At 34.4% G+C, this 17,298-nt stretch overlaps 2 protein-coding genes and 1 pseudogene across 3 annotated transcripts in view; 2 read left to right on the top strand and 1 right to left on the bottom strand.

The window, feature by feature from the left end:
• LOC143303315 (uncharacterized) overlaps positions 1-17,298 on the top strand; it is a 277,255-nt gene that overhangs the window by 254,471 nt on the left and 5,486 nt on the right. The window contains exons 1-3 of one of the 2 annotated variants that reach the window (XM_076622620.1): positions 10,026-11,295; positions 11,803-12,001; positions 15,138-16,420. The gene's annotated coding sequence lies outside the window, so the exon portion shown is untranslated. Of the gene's footprint in view, positions 1-9,240; positions 9,548-10,025; positions 11,296-11,802; positions 12,002-15,137; positions 16,421-17,298 lie in introns of those variants that run through there. The other variant, XM_076622621.1, reaches the window with a different exon arrangement.
• Positions 3,307-8,857, bottom strand: LOC143303323 (venom serine protease Bi-VSP-like; annotated as a pseudogene).
• LOC143303324 (omega-amidase NIT2-A-like) overlaps positions 6,938-17,298 on the top strand; it is a 298,294-nt gene continuing 287,933 nt past the window's right edge. The window contains exon 1 of the mRNA XM_076622633.1: positions 6,938-7,013. The gene's annotated coding sequence lies outside the window, so the exon portion shown is untranslated. The remainder of the gene's footprint in view (positions 7,014-17,298) is intronic.

The following is a 17,298-nucleotide window of genomic DNA, read 5'->3' as shown; positions in this document are numbered from 1 at the left end:
GGAAGTACTGCGGCAACGTTCCGAAGCAGAAGATCGTGTTAATGTAGCTAGTCGCGAACGAACTGAGCTACTGTCGCAATTGGAAGAAAATAAAGAAGAGTTAGCAGAAGTTTTGAAGAAGTATCGGGCAGCTGTGCAGCAAGTGTCGGAGGAACGGAGAATAGTGGCAAGACACGTGGTGATTGGTAAAGTGGACCACGAGATGGTGTCCTCGTCGGATTCTTGCGGCTAGCACGAGGACTTAGCGAACATCACGAGGAGGAAGAATCTGGCTAAACAACAGCAACAGGATGTTGTTGATGATATTTGCGAATTTACTGAGAAGGATAGCGTTGCGGGTGTGAGGGTTGTTTCAAGTTTTCGGATAGACTCGAAGAGAGTGAATGCAAGGCGAACGAAAAGACAAGGGAAGTCGCACGCGCGGAATCCCTCCAATAATATCGATACGAAGATTCGATATACAGAGTATGTGGATGACGAGGACGACGATGGGATTGTCGAGGACACGATGAACGTGAAGACCTTCGAAAAAGAAGAGATCATAGTCTCGGTAGATGGTAAGTTGTTAACGTCTTCCATGTACGAACCGAGCCTACGAAAATGTCACGATGCTGCCACGACGATCAAAGCCCCTGACAAGAGTGAAATGGGTAAACAAACAACGGAGAGGAAGATAGAGGAAGAGCGAAAGAGGAGCAGTAGCATCGAGGACGAACAGGCCGCGGTGTTCCAAGAGGAACGAGATCAGCTGCGTGCGGACGCAAAGAGACGGATTGAGGAGATCCAAATCCGAAACAAGCGGGCGTATAACAGGAGACGCAAGAAGGCGACAGCATACAGGACGGGAGATCTAGTGGCAATCGAGAGGATGCAGAGGGGTCCCGGGCTAAAGCTGCATCCGAAGTTTCTTGGACCGTATCGGGTGATAAAAGTCCTGCGAAATGACCGATACATAGTGCAGCGAGAGGGGGAGCACGAAGGGCCACGTACAACTTCCACGGCAGCCGATCACATGAAATGGTGGAATGCTGACGATAGTGATGTAAGTGCGAGCGGCGATGATGAGCACATCTGAGGGCAGATGTGATTGTCAGGAAAGGCCGATTGTGATATCGTAGAATAGCTTTGATTGGAGATCGGCTGAAAATAGAAAAACCGTGTACGTCGTGTTTCTGTGGTTCGTTTACATTTAAGAGTGCCTACGTGACTAAAGGCACGTAGTTGGTAGTTCTTACATAGGTATGAGGGAAACAATAGACAACGTTAGAAGAAGGACGGTTTCGCTATCCAAGGCGAATCGAAAAGTGTGCGTGTTGCGAGAATCAGAGTTGATCGAGACGTCGAAGCATAGAGTCGTTAAAATTGAGTTGCGAGTGTTGTCGAGTGTTAGAGTTGCTAGTGAGAGAGAGTGAGAGAGAGAGAGAGAGAGAGAGAGAGTTACCAAATAGTTGTCAAGTTATTTGTTGTAAATACGAGCGTTGCATTTAGTTTTCCTGTTAATCAAACATCGTTTCTCTGTCTAACTAATATCTGTATTTTCAATCCATTATTAATAAATTATAATTAATCGGACAAAATTACACCTTTAATATATTCCGATATTACATTACCGTGATGTAATATTTATCATGCTTATTTTGTACGTAAAACGAATCGTTGGAATATTCCCGAAGCTAACGAAGCATTTCCCAAAAGTTAAACCGAAGAAATTAACGCGAATAGTTAAGTGAAATTTTTCCATTAACTTGCTGACCAACCGGCAAATAAAAAATCATAAAAATTGTTTCAATGTGTTGAGGTCACGCATAACTTCTTTTTTCATTGACGATTACCAAACAGGTAAAATTTCGAAATTGTACGAAGGCCACGTGACCAGATCGTATTGGAATTTGAAGTGCATGGAAAAAGACAACTCGAAGTACAAACCTTGAGCTGTACTACTCGAAGTACAAACGTGAACTAATGGATGCAGAAAAGCAATTAACGCCAAACATCCGAACAGCATCTTGGAGCCCGTCATTGTTCTGAAATAAAAGAAGTGACGAATTAAAAAGACGCAGGACTAATAATAATAAAGGAAACTTAGTTCGTATTATAAATTGAATTTACATCAGAAAAGAAGCACGATCAAGCGAAACAGATCGTAGAAATGACAAATATCATCGATATACGTTTCAGTGTAATTTCACTTTTGAAAATTATTTAGTTTAATACGATCGTATTCATCGCTCTGAAACTTTCATTGTGCTGCAATTTGTGCTGCGTCTTTTTAATTTCTCTATCTTTCTGTGTTTTCGGAAAAATTACTTGAAAGATTAAGAATTGCTTGCCTTATTTTATTTTCGATTAGTTAGGATTTGATTATTCCAGGTAAGGTTTATTATTTATAACAGGTTTTATCACTTGTTTATTATTTAGGAGTTTGTTATTTTAGGATTAGTACCTTTTAGGATTTCTTATCCTTCGAGTTTCTGTTTCAGATATCTAGGTCTATTTCAAGATGTTTCATTACATTAGGATTATTTATTCGATTAAGATAATTTAAGAGTTTCACAATGTACAAAGAAATAATCGCGTGAAATTTAGATTTATGCTTTAAACGTATTAAACACGCGGTAATTTCAATGTCTATAGCCTCGAACGTGTTCTGATTAGTTGTGTCATTGTCTGTGACATTGAAATCACAAAAATCCATTGCAAGTGTGCTGTCATGCAATGTGGATGTAATTGGGTTTTTTGGGTATTTCCTGTATCATCTGATTTGTACAGTACTATTTTAACGCAAGGACAGGAAACTTATTATATATTTCCCGTCCATTATTTGAATCGTTGTGAAGTGTAACGAATTATATTCGATTCGAGGAGATGTTAATGAATTACCCATTTCATATGTAATTACATGGAAATAAAAATCAACAGACAACGGAATTTCCAATATTTTTTTGTTTCGTCACGTCTTTTTCATAATATATCTTTTATAGGTACGTGATCTATTAATCGTTCGAATGGAAATAATTATTCGTATAATATTCAAATGATTCTAGCCATAAAATAAATTAAAACGATACCTGTCAATGATATGCAATCTGCGTATGACGTCAACCTCGATCTATGCTTATACAAGAAATTTTATCAATCAATGACTAGATATACAATAATCAAATATTATAAAATTTCCTGAAAACCTTTAGGTGTTAATATTAAGGTGTTAATATCTTTAATATTTGCAAGTTATTGTTTAGCGCTAATTAGTTAGAATGTAACAAGTGGTGTACCAGAATTGAGATAATTAAGCCACACGAACAATCTTATTTAGATCTTTTTAATTTTTTAATTCTCTTTTGCTCCAATACTTCGTAAAATTAATCTTCGTTAGCTACTACACTTCATAGAATGACAAGAGATAATTTTTCTTATATAACGTTTCATTCATAAAATCTATCATTAAAGTATATCTTCATAAAAATATCATTCCATACTAACGGTATATTTGGTGTCATACGAGATAACAGTTACCAGTGATGACATATGTAACTTTATAAAGATATCTCGTTTTATTATATATTAAAAGAATGTACTCATTGCTGCTATATTTCAGATGAAAAAAAGGAGGCAACGATTTTACAGTAAAATCGTTCGTTTACAACTGATTCATTTACATTTCATGATAATACTGTGCATTCTGAATATGCTATGATTGCATACTATTGCTCCGGCTTTACTTGTATTTTCGATATTGGTATAAATAGAAAGACAATTAATGTCGTTCGAGTCTATTTTCGGATCATTTATATTACGTTTAATCCATATAGTTATTATATGAGACATAGTATCGTAAAATTTGGAAGAATAAAACGTTCGTACAGGATGTACATTTTATAAGAATTCCAACAAATCTGCGTGTGCACCTAAAATACAAACCGATAGTGATTGTTCATAAGTTTATATACATTATCTAATGTCAATCGAAGGTATCAATTCTTTTTCTCCATAAGAGTACTTTTTCATTTATATGTGTTCAAAAATACACGTGTTCAACCGTGAAGCATATGTCACCTACAACGAAAAAGAGTTTTCCTATACTTAACATTTCCTTTATATACCTATGAAAGTCTATTCTTCGCGTAGTATGAAATTATGAATAAATCTGGAATATTGTTCAATCTGAAAAGAAAAATAACTTATTGACATCATTCATTGATACGAGATTCAGAATGTTTGTTTTGTCTTGCAGAGAAAGAAGGCAGCCCTTTCTTTTAATGTGAAATAGAAAGCGAAAATTTGAAAACAGATTTTTTGGAAATTTACTTGCAAATATCGTTTTCAATATCGTGATTTTCTTCCCAATGGTACTGTACTTTCAAATTTTCCAGTATCCCTCTAAAAACAAAAAGTCGAACCTCGTTATCATTAACATAGGCATTACAAGGAAGAGAAGTATTAGAAAGCAGCTCCTTTTTATTATGGATTTCTTTATAATCGTGTAAATAAGAAATTCCGGAAATTTTTTCCTCAAGAATTTAATTCTTGTGTTTTGATTGATAATTATTACACTGCATACTAACTTTTCGCATACTGTTCGCGTCTAACAATTTCCTAATAATAACTACTTCAAAATTACATATGTTCTTGCACGAATTCAAAAGTACGTATGATACAATTACAATTGATTCTAAAATAATAATTATTTAAAGATATTAAGATACTAATTAAACGTTTCACTATATTTCAAAATCTGGAACAACAAATTTTTATTTATAAAAAATGAAACTGTCTTTATATATTCTTTGTCATGATGCTATTTCTTATTACCATGTCGACATTTTTTAAAATTCATTTTGTTATCTCTACGCAATATGAAAATTCATATACTGCTTAATATTTTTTACATATTATCCATCCACCGCATGACATCTCCTGAAAAATCAAAATATTAATGTTATATTATTACAATGCTTCTTAAATTTCAATTTTTGACAAATTTGAAATCCAATATATTTTGCACAATTATTATTTATCAAAAAATTCTAAGTTAGTAACTTTCTTTTCAAATGGCAAATAACATATACTTTGACTTACCTGTAAGTTTTTGTTCCTAATCATCATTTCCTCTTATAGAACATCATTATTGTTCTCATAATTACTACCAGTGTCATAGATATTGTAGTGGCTACAACTGAATTAATAGAAAATGATAAATAACTGTGTATAACACTAACACATAACTGTGTATAACAATGACACATAACTTTTACTTACATATCAGTCGATAAGGGATTACTGTGATATCCTGTTGATGTTTCTTAAGGCACTTGATTAGGTGCGATACGGTATCATTCCTTATGGTATACTGTAGATAAGTATTTTAGAAAATAACAAGAATAAATCTAAATTATTCAGAGGTTCCAGTTTCGGCTTAGACATAAATACAGGACCATTTGCAAAGAAGAAAGGGTGCGTTTCTACAGCCTCGTTATAGTAACCATGAATACCAATCTCTGAATTACTGGTTACTAAACATAAATATCCTATAAAATTTAATATATTTCTTTAATTTTTAATACATACATGAGTTAGTAGTTCTAAATTATGAATCATCCTACCTGTGATATTACACTTTTCCTTATAATATCATCACTCAAGTGAACAACATTAAGATCATGTAAACCATGTCATCCTATCTTACTGTGAAGATACTTAGTTATGTTATCAAACATTATAAAAATATCATCAAATTCAAGTCCTTTTATTCACATCACATGGCCACGGCGATCTGGTTCTTCGTTATATAATGTTCTAAAATTTGTCGTATATATAGGATGTACAAACCGTGATATCAAGGTATCAGTTCTTCCTTCCCAAGGGACAGTTTCATTAAAATTCTGATAGAATTAAAAATTAATTATTAATATTCTAACAATCATATATGTTAAATACATTATAGTCAACGATATATACCTGAGCGAATGTAGGGGTGATTCCTTGATAATTATAAATGTCATCAGCCCACATCATTGTGCCACTTCTTTGTACTCCAGCCTCTAGATTGACAGCCTAAACAAACATACAAAATTTTATAGAAGCTGTACAAAATATAGTATATATGCGCAATATTGAAGCGTTCAAGGGGATATAAAGGTAATGTACATCACATACACGTGTACTCTCATGCAACAAAATACAATTAGATTTAATAGTATAAGCTCTTTTATTCATCATAATAGATTGGAAATTTAAGTGTCTTACGAGGGTGAGTAAAAAGTTACCCGCTCTGTCGGTGTAGAATTTATTTTAAGCAATTGTCAAAAAAGACATACATCATTTTTTGACGTAATCACTCAATTTCTGTATACACTTTGTCCATTTGCTGAAGGACCTTCGTATTTTCTCGTTAAAAAATGTTTTGGGCTGAGCTGCGAACCACGAATGCATCGTCGTCTTCACCTTTTCATCAGCTTTCTCGGCATCCATCTCGCACAAACTTTTTAAAACCCAAATCTGTCGTGCACTATTGCATAAGCAGAGCCGTGGCTGATTTGCAAATGATTTGCCACATTATCCAGTGTCACTCGTCTATTCCATAGAGCATAAGTTCATGAGCACGTTCAATGTTGTCGTCGTGGATGTGGACGGGCGTCCAGCTGTTTTTTCATAACACTTGTGCGATCTTCTTTGAACTTTTGTGCCCATTCAAACACACTTCGTGACAAAACACTTTCTCCATAATGTGCATTAAATCTTTGATAAATATAGGCATCAAACATAACTTCCGACCACAAGAAACGAATCACAGCATCCTGCACTGTTTTCCTGCAAATCGCCATCGCAAAGCGCCATTACTCGCGCAACAGTCACAAACGAATTGACGTAACACAATGAAACCTACGCAGCAGCACTGAACAGATATTGACGTCATACGAAGAGTGCAGATGGATCAATACGGTCGACAGAAGTTTTAACTATCTGGAGTGCGGATAAATTTTTACCGAGAGTCGTATAGGAATCTATAATCTGTAAGTACACCTTTGGCTGAATGGAAATTTCTCTTACATATAGTCAAAAATGCAGAAACAGTGTATTGAATTGGAAAGTGATAAAAAATAAGCGAAGTTTCGAGGTTGCATGTGATTGCATGAGTACACAGGACGTTTTTAGCGAATAAAAAATAATTTTGAAAGACACGAGACTTATCTTGTATTTTATGCACTCTCTGTGTCCGAATCTCCAGAAGCTCTCTATCTTATGAAGTGTTTTAGATTAGCCGGAAAATTTTGTATGTACATACAAGAAGTATACGATCTAAGTGGAATATTCCATTATTCTCTTGATACAACAGAAACGAAATTTACAGAACTTCTCAGAAAGTTGGTTTATTATTACCAAATTAATAGAATTAATATACGTTTATCATCTTTACATACCTAAGTCGTGGAGGTTTATCGTGCGTAAAAAATTAGTGTCGTTTCAAAGTTACATTTCGTACATTTTAAGCCTATAATTTGTAACGTACAAAACAATGTGAATTTGAGCTGTTTCTTATCTCCACAATAAGAAAATCCAACTTTACGTTTTTTACACAATGATATTTATGGAACAGTAATATCATATTATTGCATTGCTTGGAGAATGAAGTCAAGGTACGATGTGACCCTAGTGTAAACGCTGGGATAGCCAGCTGTGCCGCACTTATAAGCGTAAGACACAATACCTATTAAATACGAGGTTAATTCATGTTGTATCAGCAGTGGTCCGCCGAGGTCAGCCTGAAAGGATCGTTAAATTTTTAATCAAAGATACTGAAATATATCGATCGAATTGTATTGAAATTATACTTATATACAGTAATAATCTTCTATTGATTTGTGTATAGAAATACTCCAATTTATAATGTACATGTTATATGTATTTTGAGCAAAACTAAGATTAGAAGGAAATTAGATTAAATACCATAATGAGGTGTGAGAAGTGGGCAAAACTATTAAATTGTGTTTATCTATTATTTCTAATGTTTAAGACGTCGATTTGATGTTAATTCGAATTGACGTGTCTTCAGATACCGTATAGTTTGTAGTAACTCTGTAACTTAATTACCGTACAAGAATCCTCTCCACCCTGAGCATGTTCGGCGCATATTATACCATCAGTGATATCAGGTGCATTAGGAAATTTGGAATAAGCTATTTTGCATTCGGCGTTCTTAATCACTGGCATTTGTACTTCCATTAATGCATTACGTCGTGGTCGTCCTACGAAGAAAATAAGAAAGATATTTAAGACTGGAACTGTTTAATTTTATTATAAAATTGATATCACTTACTATATCTTAACGCTCCCCATCCAGCAACAAGGGGTTATAGCCGACGAAGTTGCTCTTTCGTAGGGGCTCTTTCGTACAAATGGGATATACGTACCCTGAAAAATAAAAAAATAAATGAAAATGCAGGAAACGAATGACCAAAAGTATGAGAAAGAATTGTACACGCTTTATGATACAATATATTTGTACAGTAAGAAATTTCAGGATATGATACTTCAGTAATACTCAATAGCATATATATATATATATATATATATATATATATATATATATATATATATTTGAGGAGTTACTTGAAAATGGCACCTCCTCCACCAATCTAAGAATGGCAATATTATGATTGTGTATGTTTTTTATTCCATCCATATGTGCACAATGTGCTGCGGTCAAAACATGCCTAGCCGATATCAGGGAACCTCCGCACTTCCATAGTGGTTTGTCTGGGTTTCGGGAATTGAGAAAACCTAATGCAGCGATCCATGGCCAAGCGCCTAAAATGCAATAGTCATAGTTGTGAATATACATAATTTTTTCTCACATAACGAGTAACAACGATTATTACCTATTCGATATTCGATCATACAGCAGACGATAAGTACATACGTACAAATACTCTGAAATAGAGATTTGATAAAGACAGAAATTAAATTTTTATTCCAGTGGAATACAAATTATTAAATAATTCTATATAATTTCTATTTGAACTATACTGAACTGTAAAGTTCAAACGTGTAATTTCTGCCCTAACAGTTTTTGATCTCTATCCATATTATTACTCCTATATCAATTCTTTATTTCAAGCAAAAAGATACTCTTCCTAACATGAAGTAAAAGAGAGAAATAATTCAAGTTAATAAGTAAAGTTACTACCGATGAAATCATAGCATTATTATTTAGTCTAATTGAAATGTACATTGATGTAGTATCGTGGACGAAAGGCCTGGGAAATATCGGGCGAACTATGAACAATGTCGCGAGAGCCGAGGCGCCGTCGGGCCCATCAATGTGTCATGGGTCTTTTCAAGTGCATAGTTTCGTGGAAAAGACCTACGTGACCCTGGCTACGAGCGTCTGCAGAACACGTGTGCGGTGGGCCTAGGAAAAGGACAACAGAATGCGACAACGGCCAGAGAGTTGCGAGTCGAGGATTCGAGTGCGAGTCGAGCGGAGACAGAGTTTGCGAGTGGCGTTGCCGAGAGAGTGTGGATTGCGCTGTTTTCCGTACGTTTGGTATGAATAGTTCAAGTTAATCAACAATCGTCTTTTTCTGTCTGATTAACATCTCTATTGTCCACTCTTTGTAAACAGTATTACATCACGATATTACATTTATTTCTTTCAACTACTAATTTTCAAATCCTGTGCTGTTCCGTTAATTGAACGACGCGCCGACTTTTCGTACAAGTATCTTGTATCTTATCTGTATTATTTAGTTATCAATAAAGAAGAAACATTTTCTAATTGTATACTTAAATTTATCGATCAATTATGAACATGTAATAACATTTATTTCTTTCAACTACTAATTTTTAAATCATCTGCTGTTCGGTTAATTGAAGGATGTCGGCTTTCTGTAGAAGTATTTCATATTTATTATTTAATTATGAATAAGGAAAAAACATACAAAATATAGTTTTTAAACGGTTTATTATTTATAAACAGAAACTTTGACTCAGGATATATATACTATATATATATTATTTACTTACAATTTTCTTTTTTAAGACTTCAAAGTCGAAACAAGCACAGGAAATTTCCAAGCCGGTTAACAGAAACTTGAATGAGACAAAAATAACCTTTAGATCTCTATATGTTCTTCTTCCCCCCTGTTGCTTCCACGTAACTCTTATCCTATTGGTGGAGCTGTGCTGATATGTGAAATTATGACTACATAAAAACATCCGGAAAGACTCATTGAATGATTTTATAGTTTAAGGTTAATAAATTTCCATAAATTAAAGTTGAAAATTTATGAGAACATGTTTTCTGTAACAAAACTTAGTAAAAACAAACTAGTAAGGTTTATAGATTCTTTAATGATTATGTATGTATTCATAAACTAGTTCGATAAACATCGTTCGATAAAACGTCGAACAACACACAACATTGAAGCGCGAAATTTCAAATTCAAGGAAAGATAAATAACAAATATTGCGAACAAATGATATTAAATTTACAATAATCTCATGTAAGAAAAAATAAAAGGGATAAAAGTAGTACAGAAGATAGAAAAATCTATAAAACTGGTGGCTGGGAAATAGAAAATATATAAATTTATGTTATTAGAGTTTAGTACTTCTGTCGATCAATGTGTTACGACCGTTCGCGGAGAGACGCAGTCGCAGTAGCGAGAGGAGTAAATTCTCGCTACGATTCGGTGAATCGACGCCGCGAGGTAGTCGTTCCCCTGTTTCGGTTAAGATAAGAGGTGGTTAAATGAATATGACACAGTATAGTAAGTTATATTTCACCGTTTATTCCAACAACTTATAACGAAGGCAGTCACGCTGGTGTGTATGTACGAGATTTTTTTTTTTATTTATTTGTTGAAATTACAATCAATTCTCGCGTTGAGAATATGTACGAGATGAATGAGTGACTGATCTGTGGGTGTGTCCTACCCGGTGGAAGGATATTGACCGTTCGAAGGATGTGAAATCAGAACTGTCTTGGGAGACGATGCTGTCTCGGAGGAAAGCTAAGGATGGGTGTGTCTAGCGCACGGGACCATCGGATTTGTTGGTGACGATTTTAGTTAGGAGAGTGAAGGAAGTGGCTTCGTTGTTAATTGGTTAACGAAGGGTCTTAACCGCCCTCGAGAGAAAGTGGTTAGTGGGAGGAAAGTTGCAGCATACGTGAGAAGAACTAACTTTCCCTTGTCCAGTCGGGGTAGACAATAGTCTTTAGAAATTCTTCGGAAACAGACGTTTGTTTGGTTTGAAGGACCTTTTCTAGGAAATCTATGAGATTTATGGAAGGTACTTGAAACTATGGAGGATACGCTGCGAGTATCCGGTGACATCTGGTTGCCATATTGCTCGCGGTGCGACGTAACAAAATGGAATAGAAAGATTGTACCACAGACGAAATTATACTTTATACTTTATTATACTTTATACTTTATTATTACATTACATCAATTGACATCTTTGGAATTACAACGATTCGATACACATTTTAACGTTTTAAACGTTTTAACGTTTAACATTCTAACATTCAGTTAGAACTTTGTATTGATTAGAGATATTGTAACGACCAGAAATATCGATACATATATCAATACTTTTACCTCGAAATTCGTAGATTCGTACTCTTCATTGTCCATACAAATTGTGTCATATATGTCAAAACCAAATTTAATTTCCAATTTAAAACCAAAATTCTTTTTCGAAAATGGCACTTCCAATTCTTCTTATTCTCACTATTTAATTGCTAGCCGTATCAAGTAACAACGAAAAGAATAATAATATCTAAACGTTAAGCAGGTCCATATTTTTGGGGATACAATTAAAAAAGTAAATCGTCGGTGGAATATTGTTTCACCTATCAAGAATTTTGGAAGATATAATTAGAAAGGTACAACCTGAGTAGAAAATTGTACTCCTTATCGAGCATTTTTGAAAATATAATTGAGAAAGTGGAATCTGGATAGAAAATTGTTTTACCTACGAAGCATTATAAAAAGTAAGTTTAATAAAACTATACCTTGGATATTTCATATATTTTTTCATATTATACGCATTCGTTAAAATTTTACACTCCCAAACATCCTGCTATACTTGCACAAAAAAGCGCAGTCTAGTAATATCCCCCTCACTGTTCCTCGCATTTTCGGTTTTTAAACTCAGGAACGCGCGGCTGTTCGTTAAATGAAATATCAAACGTAAGAATTGCCGCAGTCTTAACGCGAGATAATTCATTTCGTGGCACAGAGCGCACGTCGTTGAATATTAATTCATATCTCATATAAGTTGCGAATAAAAAAAGCAGATAAAAGAGGACAAAAATCCGATAATTACCGCGAATCTTTCCGCAATTTCAAGAAATACAAAAGAAATTTGTTTGTAAGCATGCTACTAAGTATTATTAGAAGTACTGTACTTTCGATATTTTACATATTCTTGCATATTTTCTACATTTTTCTGTATTTTTGTATCCTTAAACTTTCCGTAAACGCGTAAACGTCTGCGCTCTGACAATGACAAGGAAGATTCTACTGATAAAAATAAAGCATCGAATTTCACCGAACTCTTAGAAATGTAATTCTCAGATCACATAAATTAAAAAGAAAGAACAAAAGAAAATACAAATATATATATATATATACATACGTAGCCACAAATCAATTTGAATCACGACAGATAAAATAGGTAGCAATAATGTCTCCACGAACATTATCATAATTTATTGGAATTTACATAAAAGCCAAAGAATGCGATTGTTTCAATGACACGGCGTTTTGTCGAGTTAGATAAATATGAACTGTGTGTTTGAACAAGTGTTCGGTCGTGTTTCACGCGACGAAAAAGGAAATCACAAGACAAGGTGTCGCCTCGTTGGAAGCAACAAATCGCAATACGAGGGTGGAAATTGGGTGACACCGGGAGGATTACGAGGGATGAGAAATCTGTCGAGAGCGTGAAAGGCTCGCGGTCACCGGGTTTCTCCAGTTCTGTCGCTTTTAACGCCGAGTTCTTCCGCTTCGAGGATAGAAGCTGCGAAATATCGAGGCCATTGTCCAAAGATTTTCAAGAATATCCGATGCAACGTCTTGAAATTTACGAGAGCAAGTCTGATAAATTCTTATCTCTGGTCCATTCGTGGCCAATTTTTTAATACCCTCGTAACTTGTAACGACAAATAAAAATATCGGTACAGGCCAATTTTTTTTTGGATAAAATCTTGTGTGAATTTACAAAAAATACGATTCTTCGTTTAATTTTTTTCCCTTATTGTCTTTACATATTTGGAGTTTAAACGCGTTATAAGTACGTTATTTTTTTTTAACATGATTACGTAGAATTCTTATTCTGAATAAATTATTTGTTTCCGCTTCATAACTGTTTCTAAATTACAGTGCATTTAATCTTGAAATGCACAGTAACATTTTATACTTTTTACGTTCTAAGGAATTTTCAGGATCGGTTAAAAATTAAATTACAGTAATGGTAATACTCAATATTAATGTCAGACGTGGATACTTCACTGTTTTGTATAATAATTTGTTATCTTGGCATCGATCAAGGTATTTAATATACAAAGCGTACAGATTAATAAGAATTTTAATTAATCCTTCTTCTATAGTATTCACCGTTCTTTTCGAGCTCGTACCATTTCAAATAGACTTTCGAATAGATTTCAAAGATTTGTCTGTTCAAATAAAACGCGATCTTTCTTATTTCCCTATCAGTCGTCCCGTTACTGTTCCGTTGTTTCCAACAGATTGCAGATTCGTTTAAAAAACATTTGTAACGAAAAACAAACCCACTCGCAGAAATGTTATTCAATATCGCATTTATAACTTTCATAGACATCCTCCTCTCATTGCTATCATTGTAAACAGATTGAAACTTCGTTTGCAAACACTCGCGATTAAAAAAAAAAAAAAAAGAAGAATTAATCTTAAACAATTTTATCTTGTGTTCCATTTATAATTTTCATAATTGTCTTCCCGACGTTGTATCATTTTAAATGGCTTTTTTCTATCCATCTATGTTGCAGCGAGATCAACGGTCCTAATTACTAAATTGCACGATGTGTTCATACAAATTCACTTTTTATGAACGCGATGAAACGAAATGAAACCTAAGTAGAGATTTGTTTTCTCATCAAGTATAACGAGTTTTATACTTTGGATAGATTGCCTCGTTGTGAGAAGGTCTTAATCGTTTATAATTGCGATTAAGTAATTGCAATAAGTCATATTTTTAAGAAACGTTCTCACATGCTGTCACACACTCTAATTAGAAAAGGATCATGAAACATTCGGTTTATGATATTATTTGTTTGTAAATCTTCCTGCTTCCGGAAACTTTTTTAAATATGAAAATATTTATATACAAAATTAAATATTTTTTTCAATATCAACACTTCTTGCGTTTATGTTGTCCTAGTCAGAATTATATTATTTCGTGTATCCTGTTGCTTTTTATATGATAGTCCTCCCGTTGGCCGCGGATTCGTTATCAAGCCTGAGGCTCTCGTCACTAGTGTAACTATCGACAATAAAGGTACCCCACGCGCGACCGGACGATGGAGAACTTCAACGCAGAACCGCTACCTCCCGCGAGCCCTCCCCGGGAGGGCGCCTCGAGCTCGGACTCGGAGATTCAGACTCGACATATATATTATTATATATATTATATATACTATTATATCTATATAATATATGTATTTATATCTATAAATATATGTATAAATATATCTATTTAAAAAAATAAAGTTGACCTTCATATATCGCCAATAATATCGCGCGCGTAAAAAGAAACTAATTACATTTAATTCTTTTTTTACATTTATTTATTTTTTATTATTATTTTTTTCACAACTAATTATATTTAATTATTACATTTACATACATTTAACTATTATTGCATACATTTACATATATTTAATTATTATTTTTTTCATAATTATATCTCGTTTGAAATATTTTTCGACATAATTAATTGTTTCAAAAACACATATTCCAGCCTTCTAAATGATTTATTTTGCGTATTATACGAATTATTCCATCTATAAATAAATTGTTCTCTATACACACAAACACGCACACAGTCTGTTAATTACACGAGTTAATTGTATCATTTTTCTCGATAAGTTGACAGAGCAAGGAAAATGAGCGACGAACCTACCTACAAACTAATCTACTTCAATGCCCGTGGTCGTGCCGAACATATACGGTACATATTTGCATATACTGGCATCGAGTATACCGACGAGAGGATCCCCGAAGAACTCTGGCCTGAATACAAGGATTGTAAGCGTGAAGAATCGATTTTTACTTTCATCGTTCAACTCTCAGGTATCTACCATTTACTCAAACTTTTCTGTATATAAAACTTTCGTTTCACGTGCAGGCTAAACTTACTTAAAGTAAAATTTCATACGGAATAAAGTCGAACTTTTCATTAAGTTTTGCTTCCGTAATATCGTGTTTATCGAATACCAACTTAATTCACTTACGATTCTCGAATTTTTGTGTTGCAATCTTTATTGTTTTCAATGAATCGAAGCATTTCGAATATTTTGAGAAAACCGTAAATAGGTGACTTAAAATAGGAATACAAAAATACTTCTACGTTTCTCGTTAATTTAAAAACTTTTTAGGACTTGTCGGAAAAAAAGGATAAAAAATTGAAATCAGTTCGGAAATGAACAAGAACATAGCTAAAAAGTCGAAAGAACAAAGCAGACATAAAATTCGATCTTCCGTTGCGACATTTCTATCGTAAATAGTATAATAAAAGTTTTACGCAGCATAGTCTTCGATATGATCTTATATGTCGCTTGCAGTAGAGAAACAAAAAATCAACGTAAGTCTGTAAATCAATCCTGTCGGTGTAAAACACAAAATTACGTTCGCAAGAGACATTCGATTTATATTCCTTGCATTTCAATTTTCATTACAAGAACCGTGTACATTTTCTAATATTTTTTCCGTGTCTGGTATTATCTTTTATCCTTGATTTTAAAAACTTTAGGTTCTTCCCAACAGTCAAAAACACGCGATACCCTGTCCATCGTAATCGTAAGAAAAGAAAAAAAGGAGAAAGAAGACATTTCTGTATTTCTTTACTAGGCCATGTTGATTAAAACCGAAATGATTTCGATTCATCTATTCACAAGAACGCAACGGCCTCGGAAGCTGTGTTGTGATTTCCTATCGATCGTTTCCCTCTACACAGTGTTCATATGAGCCATGTTTGTTCTTAGCAATGCCTTATAAAAAGCTGCCTGTGCTGGAGATAGACGGGAAACCGGTAGCGCAGAGTAACGCTGTGGCGCGATACTTGGCGAGGAAGTACGATCTAATGGGAAAGGACGAATGGGATGCGATGATATGCGACGAGCTCGTCGATACTCTTGGAGATTTGAAGCAAGGTGAGTAACTGATGAGATGACTTTGCATTTGTCTCACCACAGAGACAGACGTTCAAGAATTCATTGTGAAAAGACGAGTACAAACAAGATACGTATGTCTTTCCGTTAAGCGAATGTTACAGTTTGTTTGCAACAGTCAGTTTTTAGATTATAGAATCGTAGATAGAATTTAGAGGATAGAAACTTTTAGTAGTCACTTTTAGTTTAGTAAAGTCTTATCGACAATAAGCAGACTACGTTATGATACAACGATTCCAACTAAAGATTTCTATCGACATCACGAATTCGATGGCTTCCAAATTTTCTTCTCTGCAATCTCAGACGCTCAACTCGAAAGAATCTTTTAGATCCCCCGACAAACACTCGACTCAGGTTATCTATTATCGTAATCTTTCTACGGGATTTTTTTTAACTGCGTTGCGTTAACGAATAACGGGATAACATCACGTTTCTCTCAACGCCTTTCAACGTTCTACAACTTTTATTCTTTGCAAATCCCTGTCTCTATATGATAAACGCTGGTTATCCGCGGAAGGAGCGAGGACAACGAAGTGTTACTCAATGATCAAAGACAGGAAGATCCTGGTACGCGATAACGTTACTAATTTCCAATTACGATATGTGTGATTACGTAACATCTGCTGTCTGCATAATGCGTTAACGATCTGCGCGTTGATCGCATAAATATAAATCGAAGGGAATGGAATCGCTCGAAACTCATGCAACTATCCGCAGGTGTTTAAAATCGTGTTTTTACACCGCCAACGTAACGTCACGCCAGTCGAATCGAAAAATTATTACTAGACAGAGAAGGTGAACAAAAAACGAGGTAAATAGGCTACCGATTGAATAATATCATAACGATCGTATCTCTGGTT

Source organism: Bombus vancouverensis, chromosome 11 (genome assembly GCF_051014615.1).
Source record: "Bombus vancouverensis nearcticus chromosome 11, iyBomVanc1_principal, whole genome shotgun sequence".
In the NCBI taxonomy this organism is placed as follows: domain Eukaryota; kingdom Metazoa; phylum Arthropoda; class Insecta; order Hymenoptera; family Apidae; genus Bombus; species Bombus vancouverensis.
The sequence above is the reverse complement of the archived record's forward strand: the minus strand, read 5'-3'. Positions and strand labels throughout refer to the sequence as shown.